This window comes from Panthera tigris, chromosome X (genome assembly GCF_018350195.1).
Source record: "Panthera tigris isolate Pti1 chromosome X, P.tigris_Pti1_mat1.1, whole genome shotgun sequence".
In the NCBI taxonomy this organism is placed as follows: Eukaryota; Metazoa; Chordata; class Mammalia; order Carnivora; family Felidae; genus Panthera; species Panthera tigris.
Window position 1 is genome coordinate 82,309,876 of NC_056677.1, and position 18,228 is coordinate 82,328,103.

An 18,228-nucleotide genomic window follows, 5' to 3' on the forward strand; every position below is an offset into this window, starting at 1 on the left:
GCAAGCAGGGAGGCATCATTGGTGATAAAGAATGGCATTCTTCATCTTATGAATTCCGTGCTTCTCCATTTCCCTGTGGATGGTTTTGGGGAAGAGTTGTTCTTGTGAAATTCCCTGTGTGAACTTTCACTCTTTCTCTCTCTCTCTTTCTTTCTCTCTCTCCTCTCTCTGTGATTAGGGCTCCCTCCTCATCATAGCACCTGAAACTCTTTTCTCCCCCAAATAAACTCTCCACAGCTCCTACCTTCCAGGATGTGGCAGTTTTTTCACCTTTAGTTATATCCTTTTGCTCTCTCAGTCTTCACATCAATTTCTTGGGTGTTCAAAATGATTTGATATTTAGCTGTGTTTGAGGAAGGAAGCAAGCCTAGGGTCTCCCTAACCCTCCACCATCTTAACTCCTCTCCTACACTTTTGATTCATTATATTGCACACCTGAACTAATATAACGTTGTATGTTAATTGTACTTGAATTTTAAAAAGTAAATTAATTTTAAAAATAGAGCTGAAATTCCTCATGTAAAAAAGAGGAGAGAGAGAGTGACATTCTCATTTTTGGCCACCCCAAATTTCTTTCTCAGTTTGGTGTCCTGGGGCTTGAAATTCCTAACACCTTAGAGGTATTTCCTTCTAATTATTCTTAACCCCAGGAAGTTCCTTTTTTAAAATGCACATATGTCCTGGGAGAGGTCACCTGGGCCCAGGTTCTGGTCTTTTGTCATCCCAGGGTGTTATCTATCAACCATCAACAAATTCCATAGTTGTGCTATACATATCCCACATGATGTAGAGCTGCACATCTGAAAACTTTTTGAACATTTCAAAGAGAAATGTAAAAGTAAAGGATTGTTATAACTCATTGCTAAAGGTTTTTTCAATTATACGCTCCATATTATTGAAAATGACTCTTGAGAAAAACAGAAGACTCTTTAGGTCCCAAAGCAATGCAGCACTAACGTTAAAATTTCAAATTCCAAGATAACATGAAAGATATTTGAGGTAAGAGGGGATGATGTTTTTCCAGAGCATCTCAAAGCCCACTTCAAAGGTAGCCACCCACTTAGCCAATTTCTAGGCCACGTTTGACCACTGGTATCTTGGGGGGGGGGGAGATCAGCATGACTGAGATAGAGATTTGCAGAATCTGAGAACCAGGAGACATCTTGGAAGTTTCATTTTAAAGGTGAGATAACTAAAGCCCAGAGAGAGGAAATTCCTCTCTCATTCAGAGTTGAGGAGCCCAAGAAGAAAATTTTGATGTGGTGGTGCTAAGGGTCAGGAGGATCAGAATATGACAGAGGGGAGGATGGTGAAACTATATTAAGGACTCTGCCCTCTTGGCAACATTGGCTCCTCTCAGGGAACTGCTATTGCACAAGCCCTGCCTAATCAGACAGAAATGGCTAGTCATCCTCTCAGTTGGCTGGTCACCTTTCCCAAGCCCAGTATACATCCTTCTTACGCGGAGCCACTCTGTCCAGGAGAGGCCTCCCAATCCCAGTCCCTTGATTCAGTGAGAGAAAGTCTAGAAATAATACTTTTAAACTGAAAACATTTTGTTTTTCTTCACAAAAAAGTAGCCATTAAAAATCAGGGATCTGGAACAGAAATAAAATGCAAACCTCAGGGGCTCGAAAGTCTAGAAAAGGCATGAAGTAAGAAAAGAATTGAAGGAGGGATAAGAGGTCTGGGGAGAATATCTTTCCAATATCTCTCTGTTTCCTAGCCCTACAACATCCTTATATTCCTCCCAGGGACATGAAAGGGGAGCATCTGACCTCATTTAAACCTAACTTTATTCCCACTTCATCCCCTCATGGGATTGTCAAGGGATGATGAGCTGTAGCATGCTAACATTTGATCTATTTCATTTTTAAAATCTATGCCATTCTGCTGATTCCTTTTTTATTTTTTTTTACATTTATTTATTTTTGAGAAACAGAGTGAGACAAAGTGTGAGAGGGAGAGGGGCAGAGAGAGAAGGGACACAGAATCCAAAGCAGCCTCCAGGCTCTGAGCAAGCGGTCAGCACAGAGCCTGATGCGGGGCTCAAACCCACAAACCTTGAGATCATGACCTGAGTCGAAGTCAGACGCTCAACCGACAAAGCCACCCAGGCGCCCCTACCATTCTTCTGATTCTTAATACATTTTTGTCATGAACTAAAAATTATCGATTTCACCATAATATTTTTGTAGTACAATTTGTTCAAAGGAAAATCGTGGATTTTTTCAACAATATCAAAATTATCTGTTCTACTAAGTAGTCATTTCTATTAGTTAATTTTCTAGGATTCTAACATTCAATATCAAAGGCTTTTTTCAGAAATGGCTACATTTTTATAATATGAATTATAGTATCCTAAAGTTTTATGTATTTATCTATTATTTGGCCTTGTGGCATGACAAATTTAAAAAGTAAGGAGTCAGGCCAGGAAGGTGATGGGCAGGATGGAGACAACCTTGGAGCAGTACTTGGAGGACACAATGAAGAATCCATCCATTGTTGGAGTCCTCTGCACAGATTCCAAGAATTTAATCTGGGCTGCTGCAGGACTTTGTCACATTGGCATGCTGGGTGATCTCTGTTCTAACTCAGCAAGCAGCTAAGCTAATCTCAGACCCCACTAATATTCCTGTGGTGTTTCTAGAATCAGATAATGGGAACATTATGATCCAGAAACATGATAGCATCATGGTGGCAATGTAAAAAATGGCCTCTTGACATCTCATATCAGTTCTCCAGCAGCATGTCATTTGGGGTTGATCCTACCTTATGTTAATTATCTTGTAGAACTATTAAGGTTCTAGTAGTTAGGCCATTTATTTAGTGTTCATTGGGCACTTTTCTGTTAGTTTTAGAGTAAGCTGCTTTTTAAATAATTTATTGTCAAGTTAGCTAATATACAGTGTATACAGTGTAGTCTTGGCTTCAGGAGTAGATTCCCATGATTCATCACTTACATACAACACCCAGTGCTCATCCCAAGTGCCCTCCTCAATGCCCATCTCCCATTTTCCTTCCCCCCCAACTCCCACCACCATCAACCCTCAGTTTGTTTTATGTATGCTGCTTTTTGACACCCAATGGACTGACTCATCAAAATATTAGTAAGAAAGGATCATGTTTTGAAGCAGCAGATCCAGGTCAATTGAGGTCATAGAATTTTGTTATATTCAATAAATCTGGTTGGAGGAAAGCTTGGATCTTTTCTGGATTCTTTTTTTAAAAGTAAGAATACAAAAAAGATTTCATATGGGTTATATCTGCCAATATTTATTTTATTAATTATTAAAGCTCAATTAAAAATGTTTTTGTTAATTCATTTAAAAATTACCCTAATACAGGAGTACTGATGCATAGGGTCACTTGTACCCCAATGTTTATAGCAGCACTCTCAACAATAGCCAAATTATGGAAAGAGCCTAAATGTCCATCAACTGATGAATGGATAAAGAAATTGTGGTTTATATACACAATGGAATACTACAGGGAAATGAGAAAGAACGAAGTATGGCCCTTTGTAGCAATGTGGATGGAACTGGAGAGTGTGATGCTAAGTGAAATAAGCCATACAGAGAAAGACAGATACCATATGGTTTCACTCTTATGTGGATCCTGAGAAACTTAACAGAAACCCATGGGGGAGGGGAAGGAAAAAAAAAAAGAGGTTAGAGTGGAAGAGAGCCAAAGCATAAGAGACTGTTAAAAACTGAGAACAAACTGATGGTTGATGGGGGGTGGGAGGGAGGAGAGGGTGGGTGATGGGTATTGAGGAGGGCACATTTTGGGATGAGCACTGGGTGTTGTATGGAAACCAATTTGACAATAAACTTCATATATTGAAAAAAAATAAAAAATAAATAAAAAAAATAAAATGCTACCAGAGGAAAAAATAAATAAATAAAGTTACCATGTAATCCAGAAATCCCATATCTGGGTATACATGCAAAATAATTGAAATCAGGATCTTGAAGAGATATTTGCACGCTTGCAGCATCATCCATTATAGATAGCCACAATGAGGAAACAACCTAAACATCTGTTGACAGTTGAATGGATAAAAAAAAAATATGGTATATACATACAATGGAATATTATTCAGTCTTAAAAAGGCAGGAAATCCCTGCCACATTGGCATAATATTGATGAACCTAGAGGAAATTATGCTAAGTGAAATGAACAACTCACAGAAGGAAAAATACAGCATGATTCTACTTACATGATGTATCTAAAATAGTCAATGTATCTTAGAAACAGAAGTAGAATGGTGACTGCCAGGGGCTGAGAGGAGCGGGGAAATGAGGAGTTGCTGTTCAATGGGTATAAAGTTTCAGTTATTCAAGATTAATAATTGCCAGTGAACTGCTCTCCAACATTGTGTCCATGGTTAACAACACTTTATTGTGGACTTAAAATTTTTCAGGAGAATAGGTCTCACATTAACTGTTCTTACCACAATAAAAAAATTAATGCTATACTGTAATAGTGATCATCTGTAAGATGATCATCACATTGTTTAAAAATATGTTTTGGGGCACCTGAGTGGCTCAGTGTGTTAAGCGTCTGACTTCAGCTCAGGTCATGATCTCACGGTTTGTGAGTTTGAGCCCTACGTTGGGCTCTGTACTGACATAGCCCGCTTTGGATTCTGTCTCCCTCTTTCTCTGCCCCTCCTCCACTCCTGCTCTGTTTCTCTCAAAAACAAATAAACATTAATTTTAAAAAATACCCTAAATATCAATTATATCACTTAAACATGAATTAAACTTTTACATGAAAAATATGAGGAAATGATCATTTTTTATGTACTTAAAAATCTTCTTCATATCTGTCCTAATAGAAAGCCACTGTATTCCTGTATCTGCTTCACACTAAATACCTAGCCATATGATATATACTATATCTATGAAAATGCCCACCTTGTGGAAAATGAGATTTAAAAAGGTAAATAAGTTTATTATGGAAGTAGTTTATACCTTACAGACCCTTCAAAAAGCTAACCTAGAAAGTCTCAGAACTGACCATTTAGTAGCTCATTATTTAGCAAATCAACTCATCATCAGGGAAATACAAATCAAAACCACAATGAGATACCACCTTACACCTGTCAGAATGGCTAACATTAACAACTCAGGCAACAACAGATGTTGGCGAGGATGCGGAGAAAGAGGATCTCTTTTGCATTTTTGGTGGGAATACGAGCTGGTGTAGCCACTCTGGAGAACAATATGGAGGTTCCTCAAAAAACTAAAAATAGAACTACCCTATGACCCAGCAATTGCACTACTAAGCATTTATCCAAGGGATACAGGTGTGCTGTTTCGAAGGGACACATGCACCCTCATGTTTATAGCAGCACTATCAACAATAGCCAAAGTATGGAAAGAGCCCAAATGTCCATCAATGGATGAATGGATAAAGAGGATGTCATTATTTAGCAAATCAATTATGGAACAAACTCACTATTTCCTTTTGAGCAAATTGCACTATAGATACATTAAACTAAAGCTGATAATACTTAGTTCATTGTAAAAGAAAACGATATTTTAAAATCATAAGGTCATCACAAGTCCAAAAAGTGAAGTAGATAAAACTCTACTGGGCTACAGTTCTTATTATGAAAACTTAGGTGGTTCCAAAAATAGCTTTTGGTTTTTGATGCTCAGATCCCTCTGAGTACACTTCACTTACAGCTACTGTTCTTGGTGATAGAATTTTTGCCTTCAGACCTAGTGTTCTTGGCCAGCTCCCTGGCCAGCTGTTTGGACCCCCTTGAAGGTGATAGTCAAAAGTCTTTGTAATGAGACAACTGGGGAGCCTTGTCTGAGATGCATTGGAAAATACTATTAAGAAAAGAGTTCATTTTATACCTGGCCTCTTATAAAATGATGATACACCTGTCTCAGAGCCTTGTAGACATAGATGAAATAATTGTCTCAGTGACATGTATTTTGCTTCTATTCCTTCAGGGTTTTAGAGGCATCTTCATCAGATCCCTTGTTGTTACATAGAAAATTTAGCAGAAAGTCCAGGTATTGTGTAAAAAACTTTTCAGTACCTTGGAAAAACATCAGTGCCTGGGGACAGGGTAGGGCGTATTTATAGGCCTTGTATTCACATGAGTTATTGAGTAAACTCAATATCTAATTAGGTAAAATGTAATGCAACAAAGCCTGCCAATAAACTACACCATGTTAAATGTGATTGGATACTCTTCCTATTTGGCATGAGCCAATTAGAAAGCAAGGAATAATCAGATTAATAGAAGCTTCCTGTGGCTTCCATAAAAACATTTTGAACAGACCTCTGCCTACAGTACCAAATTAATGTAGAGATATAGCTAGCTCTACATATTGTTTGGGGACTGCATTACATTACTGATCTGCATGAATCTTCTCCCAGCCCTCTTCTACAAAGCCCCCTCCTCTGCTCTGCACTTTTTTTCCTATCTCTATACAAAGCTGTTTGTCCTTGTATTAAGCCCATGAGGATGGGAACATATATTTCCTCCATGGTCTGCTTAGCTCAACTGAATTTTCCCAATAACCTTTTGTGGTATAGACTCTTTTTAGCCTCATTTTTAGATGAGGTAGGAGAAGAGACAGAGAAACTAAGTAACCTTTCCAAAGATGACACTGCTGGTACATGGAAAATCATGTACCAGGTTGGTCTGAGTCCAAAGTCCAAGCACTTGAACACTGCCCTCTGTCATACTCTCTGTCAGACTGTGGTGGTATCTTCAATGCATGGATACCCAGACAATCTGAGGTGATCCCGTCTTTACAACAAGCTTTTCCATAGCCTTATCTTTTATTCAAAGGCTTTATTATCAGCTCAGAGGCATAAAAACAAAAACCTCAAGTCAATATCCCTGCAAAATATTTTCTTGTGCAACCACTGGAAGTTTTTTGAGCAGTAGTTAACACGTTCAACACTTCCTGTGCTCAATTCTATATTGCAATAGCTGTCTTAAGCATATGCAAAGCCATTAAATGTTTCATAATTGTGTCCAATATACTGTGGAGGTAATTGTGGGAAGCAGAGAGTGGAAAAAGTTTCCATGTTGGGATTAAACTGCTATTATTTGATGACCCACATTCAGCTCTCTACACTTAAACATTGTTACAGAAACCTGAATGTTGTTCCCATATGTAGAATATACAGTTATACAACAGAGGAATTGGTGATCCCATCAACCAATGCTTTTGCCTTTAATTAGTTACCAGAGTTATGTCAGCATCCCTTCCTGGATCTTTGGAGATGTTTCCTCGCCATTTGATATTACTGGAGAGAATAAAATATTCAGTGAAATGGTCAAGTTGAGGACTTAATTATAATTATTACTGAAAAGGAAAATTTATTGAACATTGGAGTCCGTGTCATACCTATTAAAAAGAAGATTTAATGAACCAGAACTTTCTCTACCTCTAACATTGCCAGTTTACCACCCTTATAGATTAGATTCCTGTTTCAGTTGGTGTTGTTTAAACCAGGCATTGCTAAACTACTAAGAGTCACCATTGACTAATTTATGGGGAATACTTCAATTATCTTTCATGACATATCTGTGAAGTAAATATTATCTCCATCTTTATGGATGAAGAAACTGAAACACAAAAGATCATCATTTGCCCAAGATCATACAGATGGGAAGTTGGACAGCCAATAATAAAATATATTTCAAAGTATTTAAGTGTCCAGGGGCAAGATATTTTTGTCAGACGTGAATGTGAATTCATTAAATTTTAGGGTATTTATAAAACTCACATACCTCTGCCATGTCATAAGTATTTTAAATCATGACACTAAATGAGATTTTTGATCTTTTGCACAGATGGAGCAGGAATGAAATTGTTTGACTTTTCTCTTTTGATTAACTTCCTGCACCTTTTTTTCCAGCATATATTATTTCTTTAAGACATTTTGCCCTTTTATATTCTTGGTAATTAGGGCCATATCTCTCTGTGTACATTAATGGGATAAATGTGTAAAAGCACTGTCCAAGTAATTCAGTTACCTTTGCAAAGGACGTGGATGAGAAGACAACCATTTAACCTGTGGAAGTAGCTACTGATTACAAAGTTTAACTATAGAAGTAGAGGAGCTGAGCTACAATCTGTCAAACTTACTGTGCACACATACAGTCTGAGCCGAGGCTGAGGGAAAGACCCTGGCTTCCAGTTTTTGCTCCACTGCTGTCTCTAGGAAAATAGAAAAGTAAACTTAAATTGTCATGTATTCAACAAGATGTCTAATGAATCAGAATGAATTAGGTTCAGGACACTGGAACAGCCAGGTACCAAGAAAAAGCATTTATATCCATAGGCAGTTCACTTATAAGAAAGCCTACGTTAGATTGGGAAACCTGGGGTTCTGAAGCAGGTGGAAAAGCCCAGGGCTTGATTCAGGAGACATAACCACATGATTCTCCACCCCCCATGTAAAGCAAGAGATCAAAGGGAGAAATATTCATATCCTCTTTGTCAATATGGTGGTAATAAAAAATAATAATAATAATAATAATAATGCAGCTCCTTTCTATTCTCTCCCACATCTGTCCCTGCCACCACTAATTCTCTGTTTACCAATTGCTTGTCCTCTTATAATTCAGGCCCAGCCTTTGTGAAAATACTTCTGAATTCAAAACCTAGCTGTAGAGAAACCTATCATGGTTGAAGCATGTGCAATACACATTTTCCCTTCTATGACTCACTAAACAGAGTTTATTATTTTTAACTTTATTTTGAACCTCCAACAATGGTACTCTGCCCATGGATCATTCTAAGTCGATACAGCTTAAAGAAGCAGAAGAATGTACAGCACAAGGACCTGTAAAGGCTGAATACACACCCCAAAATGTGGCTCTCCCTCTTTTTAACCCTCTTTTCTTAAGATCTTCACACAGTCACAAAGTCACTCATTTGAATTCTTGCCTTATTCCTTATATGAATCTATAAGTCCTTGGAGAACAGAATTCTCTTTTCCTTGTCTCCCATATTCCATATACAGATCCTTAGACTTAACAGGCTCTTGCCAACGGCTGGCTTAATTGAAGAAATGCTTTACCCTTTAAAGGATAAAGTCTGTGCTATCCCAGCCTCAAAAGAATTTTAAGTGGTAAACCATTTATCTAAAGCAGTGTTTTTTTTTTAAATGTTTATATATTTTGAGAAAGAGAGGGAGAGAACACACATGAGCAGGGGTGGGGCAGAGTGTGAGGGAGAGACAGAATCCAAGCAGGCTTTGCACTCTGATGCAGGGCTCATGAACTGTGAGATCATGACCTAAGCTGAAATCAAGAGTTGGACGCTTAACCTACTGAGCTCCCCAGGCAGTGGTAGTTCACCCCTGAATCAGTGATACTTAAACTTATTTATGTATCAGAAATCACCTGGAAGACATGTTAAAACAGAGTACTAGGTCATTCCCTTAGACCTAATTTAGTAGGTCTAAGATGGGGCCTGAGAATTTGTATTTCTAACAAGTTCCCTGGTGAAGCTGATGCTGCTGATTCAGAGACCACACTTGGAGAATAAGTGATTTAAAGTAAAAGTCTTGCAGACTAATCACTCCATCAGTTTCCTGTAAAGACATCAATAATATTTACCCATATCCAGTAAACAAAGACCATACATGAAAGAGGCCCAGAAGACAGATATTGGAAACATCTGAAGCCATGCATCACAAAAAGAGAGAAGTGGTCATATATACACCATCACTTTTCAAAACTATGACATAAGAACATCCCTTGACTCACTGAATCTGAATCTCCTGGGGCAAAGCCTAGGAATACTCACTAATCACTAAGAGTTATTCTCAGGCTCATGACTCAGGGACCACACTTTTAAAAGTTCTGCTGTATATATTCTCAAACAATTATCAAACAGCCGAGGGAAATTATGTATATCATCCTAAGTTACCTTCTTTTCTTGAGTGGCACCTTCTCCTGTGTGACCTAAAATGTCTCTTTTCCAGAGAGTGAAGAAAATCATAAGAGACTATTAACAACCCTAAGCAAACCATAAGAGACTCTTTTTTTCTGTTATAGAGAACAAACTGAGACTTGATGGAGGGAGGTGGACAGGGGATAGGTTTAAATGGGTGAGGGGTATTAAGAAGGGCCCTTGTGATGAGTGCTGGGTATTATATGTAAGTGATGAATCACTAAATTCTGTACCTGGAACCAATTTTACTATATGTGTTAACTAACTAGAATTTAAATAAAAACTTGAAATAAAAAAAGATTTAAGTATTTCAAAAAGTCTCTTCTGAGTCTCAGTTTCTTCACTTGACAAATGCAGCTCCACCATGCAGCAAGTTCTAGTTCTGCTCTAGGCTCTGCCATCAAGTAACTTTTTTTCTTTCCCATAAATGTAACTGCTGCAGCTAGAACTTAGTGATGTTGATTTTTCAGTTTTTCCAGGTTTATTGAGATATAATTGACATATAACATTGTAAGTTTAAGGTTTACAACATAATGATTTGACATATCTATATATGGTTAAATGATTGCCACAATAAGCTTAGTTAACAGATTTATCACCTGACATAATTACATTTATTTCTTTGGGGGGTGAGAATTTTTAAGATCTACATTCTCAGCAACTTTCAAATATACAATACAGTATTGTTAGGTAGAGTCACCATGCTGTATATTACATCCTCAGGACTCATTCATTTTATAAATAAAAGTCTATATCCTTTGACTACCTTTACTCATTTACTCCACATGCCATCTATCTCTGGGCCCTGCAAACCACCAATATGCTCTGTTTCTATGAGTTCAAGTTTTTTTAGATTCCATATATAAGTGAGATCATATAATATTTGCCTTTCTCTGTGACTGATTTCATTTAGCATAATGCCCTCAATGTTCAACCTTGTTGTCACAAGTGGCAGGATTTCCTTCTTTTTTTTTTATAACAAAATAGTATTCTATTGTGTATATATGTGTATATATATATCACATTTTATTTATCCATTCATCTGTCAACAGACCCTTAGGTTGTTTCCATGTCTTGGTCATTGTAAATAATGCTACAATAAACATGAGGATGCAGCTATCTCTTTGAGATTGTGATTTCATTTCCGTTTGATATATACCCAGGGATGGAATTGCTGGATCAAAAGGTAGTTCTACTTTTAATGTTCTGGGAAACCTCCACACTGTTTTCCATAGTAGCTGTATTAATTTTCATTCCCACTGATATGAACAAGGATTCCCTTTTCTTCACATGCTCACCAACACTTGTTATATCTTGTCTTTTTGATAATAGCCACTTTAACAGGTGTGAGGTGATATCTCATTGTGATTTTGATTTGCATTTCCCTAATAACTGGTGATGTTGATCACCTTTTATGTGTTTGCTATTCACTTGAATGCCTCCTTTGGAAAAAACGTCAGTTTAGTTCCTTTGCTCATTTTAAATCAGATTATTTGCTTTTATGATATTGAGTTGTAGTTCTTCATATATTTGGGATATCAACTCCTTATCAGATATGTACTTTGCAAATATTTTTTTTCTAATTCTGTGGTTGCTTTTTAATTTTATTGATCATTCTTTGGTTGTACAGAAGCTTTTTAGTTTGATGTACTCCTACTTGTTCACTTTTGCTTTTATTGTTTGTGACTTAGTGTCAAATCCATGAAATTATTGTCAAGACCAATACAAAGAAGCTTTTTCTTATATTTTCTTCTAGGAGTTTTATGGTTTCAGATTTTACATTTAAGGTTTAATCCATTTTGAGTTATATTTGTGAGTAGTATAAGATATGGGTAAATTTTTATTCATTTACATAGAATTATTGATTTCCCCAATGCTACTTATTGAAGACACTCTCTATTCTCTATTTAGTATTCTTGGTTCCCTTGTCAAATATTAGTTGACCATGTATACATGGGCTTATTTCATTGATATCATTCTGTGCTATTGGTCTATGTGTCTGTATTTATGTCAATACATAAATATATTTGATTACATAGCTTTGTAATACGGTTTGAGATCAGGAAGTGTGATGTCTCCAGCTTTGCTCTTCTTTCTCAAAGTTTTGCTTTGGTTATTTTGGGGCTTTTATGGTTCCATAATAATTTTAGTTTTTTTTTTCTGTGAAAAATGGCATTGGAATATTAGTAAAGATTGAATTGAATCTGTAGATGGCTTTGGGTAGTATGGGCATTTTAAGAATATTAATGCTTATAATCCACGAACATAGGATACCTTTCCATTTATTTGTGTCTTCAATTTCTTTCATGAGTGTATTATTATATTAATGTATAGATCTTTCACTTTGTTGGTTAAATTTATTAAGTATTTTACTGTTTTTGATACTATTGTGAATAGGATTATTTTATTTACTCAGGTATTTAACTGTTACTGTATAGAAACATAACTGATTTTTCCATGTTGATTTTGTATCCTAACTTTACTGAATTTGTTGATTAGTTTTAACAGTTTTTATGGTGGAGTTTTTAGGGTTTTCTATGCAGAAGATCATATTATCTGTAAACAGAGACAATTTTACTGTTTTTCCCCCAATTTGTATGCCTTTTATTTATTTTTCTTGCCTGACTTCTCTGGCTAGGACTTCCAGTACTATGTTGAATAGAAGTGGTGAGAGTGGACAACTTGTCTTTTTCCTGATCATAGAGGAAAGTCTTTCAAACTTTCACCATTGAGTATGATGCTACCTGGGCATGTCGCATATGGCTTATATTGTGTTGAGGTACTCTCTCTACACCCAATTTGTTGAGATTTTATCATGAATTGATGTTGAATTTTGTCAGATGCTTTTTTGTGCCTCTATTGCAATGATTATGTTATTTTTATCTTTCATTCTATTGATGTGATTTATTAGATTATTTATTTCCATATGATGAACCATCTTTACATAACAGGAATGAATCCCATTGATCACAGTGTATGATACTTTTAATGTGATGCTGACTTCAGTTTACAAGTATTTTGTTGAGTATTTTTACATCTATATTCATCAATATTAATTTAGGTTTATTATATTTTAGTGTCTTTATCTAGCTTTGGTATAAAGATAATGCTGGCCATATAAACAAGTTTGGGAGTGTCCATCCTCTTCAAATTTTTGGAAGAGTTTGACAAATATTGGCATTAATTCTTATTTAAACTTTTGGTAGAATGAACTAATGAAATTTTCTGGTTTGGGGCTTTTCTTTGTTTGTTTGTTTGTTTTTTGTTTTTCTCTATAGGTTTCTTATTTTTTAAAAAAAATTGACTTTATTGTCAAATCGGTTTCCATACAACACCCAGTGCTCATCCCAACAAGTGCCCTCCTCCATGTCCATCACCAACTTTCCCCTCCCCCCACCCCCATCAACCCTCAGTTTGATATCAGTTCTCAAGAGTCTCTTATGGTTTGCCTCTCTCCCTCTCTGTAACTATTTTTCCCCTTCCTCTCCCTCATGGTCTTCTGTGAAGAGGTGATGCAATCAAATGGAACAATACCCATATCATAGGAATTCCAGAAGAAAAAAGAGAAAGGTGTGATTGAACAAATCATAGCTGAGAACTTCCGGAATCTGGGGAAGGAAACAGACATCTCTGTAGGTTTCTAGAAATTTTTCCATTTCCCCTAGGATGTCCAATTTGTTGGTGTATAATTGTTCATAGTAATCTCTTGTGATCCTTTGTATTTCTGTGATATCAGATATATTGTCTCCTCTCTATAATTTTCTTTATTTAGGGTTTCTATTTTTCTCTTGGTTAGTCTAACTAAAGATTAGTTTATTTTATTTATATTGTCAGGGGAACAACTCTGTTTTATTAATCTTTGTTTAATATGAAATTTATTATTGTCAAATTGGTTTCCATACAACACCCAGTGCTCATCCCAAAAGGTGCCCTCCTCAATATCCATCACCCACCCTCCCCTTCCTCCCACCCCCCATCAACCCTCAGTTTGTTCTCAGTTTTTAAGTCTCTTATGCTTTGGCACTCTCCCACTCTAACCTCTTTTTTTTTCTTCCCCTCCCTCATGGATCTGTTAAGTTTCTCAGGATCCACATAAGAGTGAAAACATATGGTATCTGTCTTTCTCTGTATGATTTATTTGACTTAGCATAACACTCTCCAGTTCCATCCACGTTGCTACAAAAGGCCATGTTTCATTCTTTCTCATTGCCACGTAGTATTCCATTGTGTATATAAACGACAATTTCTTTATCCATTCGTCAGTTGATGGACAGTTAGGCTCTTTCTATAATTTGGCTATTGTTGAGAGTGCTGCTATAAACATTGGGGTACAAATGCCCCTATGCATCAGTACTCCTGTATCCCTCGGGTAAATTCCTAGCAGTGCTACTGATGGGTCATAGGGTAGGACTATTTTCAATTTTCTGAGGAACCTCCACACTGTTTTCCAGAGTGGTTACACGAGTTTGCATTCCCACCAAAAGTGCAAGAGGGTTGCCATTTTTCCACATCCTTGCAAGCATCTATAGTCTCCTGATTTGTTCATTTTAGCCACTCTGACTGGCATGAGGTGATATCTGAGTGTGGTTTTGATTTGTATTTCCCTGATGAGGAGCGATGTGGAGCATCTTCTCATGTGCCTGTTGGCCATCCGGATGTCTTCTTTAGAGAAGTGTCTGTTCATGTTTTCTGCCCATTTCTTCCCTGGATTATTTGTTTATCAGGTTTGGAGTATGGTGAGTTCTATATAGATTTTGGATACTAGCCCTTTGTCCAATATGTCATTTGCAAATATCTTTTCCCATTCCGTTGGCTGCCTTTTAGTTTTGTTGATTGTTTCCTTTGCCGTACAGAAGCTTTTTATCTTCATGAGGTCCCAATAGTTCATTTTTGCTTTTAATTCCCTTACCTTTGGGGATGTATCAAGTAAGAAATTGCTGCAGCTGAGGTCAGAGAGGTTTACTCCTGCTTTCTCCTCTAAGGTTTTGATGGTTTCCTGTCTCACATTTAGGTCCTTTATCCATTTTGAGTTTGTTTTGGTGAATGGTGTAAGAGTGGTCTAGTTTCATCCTTCTGCATGTTGCTGTCCAGTTCTCCCAGCACCATTTGTTAAAGAAACTGTCTTTTTTCCATTGGATATTCTTTCCTATTTTGTCAAATGTTAGCTGGCCATGCTTTTGTGGGTCTAGTTCTGGGGTTTCTAATCTATTTCATTGGTCTATGTGACCGTTTTTGTGCCAATACCATGCTGTCTTGATGATTACAGCTTTTTAGTCAAGGCTAAAGTCTGGGATTGTGATGCCTCCTGCTTTGGTCTTCTTCTTCAAAATTACTTTGGGTATTTGGGGCCTTTTGTGGTTCCATACAAATTTTAGGATTGCTTGTTCTAGCTTTGAGAATAATGCTGGTGCAATTTTGATTGGGATTGCATTGAATGTGTAGATAGCTTTGGGTAGTGTTGACATTTTAACAATGTTAATCTTCCAATCCATGAGCATGGAATGTTTTCCATTTCTATATGTCTTCTTCAATTTCCTTCATAAGCTTTCTATAGTTTTCAGCATGCAGATCTTATACATCTTTGGTTAGGTTTATTCCTAGGTATTTTATGCTTCTTGGTGCAATTGTGAATGGGATCAGCTTCTTTATTTGTCTTTCAGTTGCTTCATTATTAGTGTATAAGAATACAACTGATTTCTGTACATTGATTTTGTATCCTGTGACTTTGCTGAATTCATGTATCAGTTCTAGCAGACTTTTGGTGGAGTCTTTCGGATTTTCCAATATAATATCATGTCATCTGCAAAAAGTGAAAGCTTGACTTCATCTTTGCCAATTTTAATGCCTTTGATTTCCTTTTGTTGTCCAATTGCTGATGCTAGAACTTCCAACACTATGTTAAACAATAGCGGTAAGAGTGGACATCCCTGTCGTGTTCCTGATCTCAGGGAGAAACCTCTCAGTTTTTCCCCATTGAGGATGATATTAGCTGTGGGCTTTTCATAAATGGCTTTTATGATGTTTAACTATATTCCTCCTATCCCGACTTTCTCGAGGGTTTTTATTAAGAAAGGATGCTGAATTTTGTCAAATGCTTTTTCTGCATCGATTGACAGGATCATATGGTTCTTTTCTTTTCATTTATTAACGTGATGTATCGCATTGATTGATTTGTGAATGTTGAACCAGCCCTGCAGCACAAAAATGAATCCCACTTGATCATGGTGAATAATTTTTTTATATGCTGTTGAATTCTATTTGCTAGTATCGTATTGAGAATTTTTGCATCCATATTCATCAGGGATATTGGCCTGTAGTTCTCTTTTTTCCTGGGTCTCTGTCGGGTTTAGGAATCAAAATAATGCTGGTTTCATAGAATGAGTCTAGAAGTTTTCCCTCCCTTTCTATTTTTTGTAATAGCTTGAGAAGAATTGGTATTATCTCTGCTTTAAATGTCTGGTAGAATTCTCCTGGGAAGCCGTCTGGTCCTGGACTCTTATTTGTTGGGAGATTTTTGATAACTGATTCAATTTCTTCGCTGGTTATGGGTCTGTTCAAGCTTTCTATTTCTTCCTGTTTGAGTTTCGGAAGTGTGTGGGTGTTTAGGAATTTGTCCATTTCTTCCAGGTTGTCCCGTTTGTTGGCATATAATATTTCATAGTATTCCCTGATATTTGCTTATATTTCTGAGGGATTGGTTATAATAATTCCATTTTCATTCATGATTTTATCTATTTGGGTCATCTCCCTTTTCTTTTTGAGAAGCCTAGCTAGAGGCTTATCAATTTTGTTTATTTTTTCAAAAACCAACTCTTGGTTTCGTTGATCTGCTCTACTATTTTTTTTCAAATTCTATATTGTTTATTTCTGCTCTGATCTTTATTATTTCTCTTCTTCTGCTGGGTTTGAGGTGTCTTTGCTGTTATGCCTCTATTTCCTTTAGGTGTGCTGTTAGATTTTTGTATTTGGGATTTTTCTTGTTTCTTGCGGTAGGCCTGGATTGCGATGTATTTTCCTCTCAGGACTGCCTTTGCTGTATCCCAAAGCATTTGGACTGTTGTCTTTTCATTGTCATTTGTTTCATATATTTTTTTAGTTTCTTCTCTTATTCCCTGGTTGACCCATTCATTCTTTAGTAGAGTGTTATTTAACATCCATGTTTTTGGAGGTTTTCCAAACTTTTTCCTGTGGTTGATTTCAAGCTTCATAGCATTGTGGTCTGAAAGTATGCATGGTATAATTTCAATTCTTGCATACTTATGAAAGGCTGTTTTGTGATCCAGTATGTGATCTATCTTGAAGAATGTTCCATGTGCACTCGAGAAGAAAGTATATTTGGTTGCTTTGGGATGCAGAGTTCTAAATATATCTGTCAAGTCCATCTGATCCAATGTATCATTCAGCGCCTGTGTTCTTTATTGATCCTGTGTCTAGATGTTCTATCCATTGTTGTAAGTGGAGTATTAAAGTCCCCTGCAATTACCACATTCTTATCAATAAGGTTGCTTATGTTCGTGAGTAATTGTTTTATATATTTTGGAGCTCCCATATTTGGCACATAGACATTTATAATTGTTAGCTCTTCCTGATGGATAGACCCTGTGATTATTATATAATGCCCTTCTTCATCTCTTGTTACAGCCTTTAATTTAAAGTCTAGTTTGTCTGATATAAGTATGGCTACTCCAGCTTTCTTTTGACTTCCAGGAGCAGGATAAATAATTCTCTATCCCGTCACTTTCAATCTGAAGGTGTCCTCAGGTCTAAAATGAGTCTCTTGTAGACAGCAAATAGATGGGTCTTGTTTTTTTATCCATTCTGATACCCTATGTCTTTTTGTTGGCGCATTTAGTCCATTTACATTCAGTGTTATTATAAAAAGGTGTGGGTTTAGAGTCATTGTGATGTTTGTAGATTTCATGCTTGTAGTAATGTCTCTGGTACTTTGTGATCCTTGCAACATTTCTCCCACAGGATCCCCCTTAGGATCTCTTGTAGGGCTGGTTTAGTGGTGATGAATTCCTTCAGTTTTTGTTTGTTTGGGAAGACCTTTATCTCTCCTTCTTTTCTAAATGACAGACTTGCTGGATAAAGGATTCTCAGCTGCATAATTTTTCTGTTCATCACATTGAAGATTTCCTGCCATTCCTTTCTGGCCTGTGAAGTTTCAGTAGATAGATCCGTCACAAGTCTTATCAGTCTCCCTTTATCTGTTAGAGAATGTTTCTCCCTAGCTTCTTTCAGAATTTTCTCTTTATCCTTGTATTTTGCCAATTTCATC

At 36.8% G+C, this 18,228-nt stretch overlaps 1 pseudogene; it reads left to right on the forward strand.

Moving 5' to 3' along the window:
- Positions 1-2,450: 2,450 nt before the first annotated feature.
- LOC122235534 lies at positions 2,451-2,724 on the forward strand (annotated as a pseudogene).
- The last annotated feature ends 15,504 nt before the right edge of the window (positions 2,725-18,228 follow it).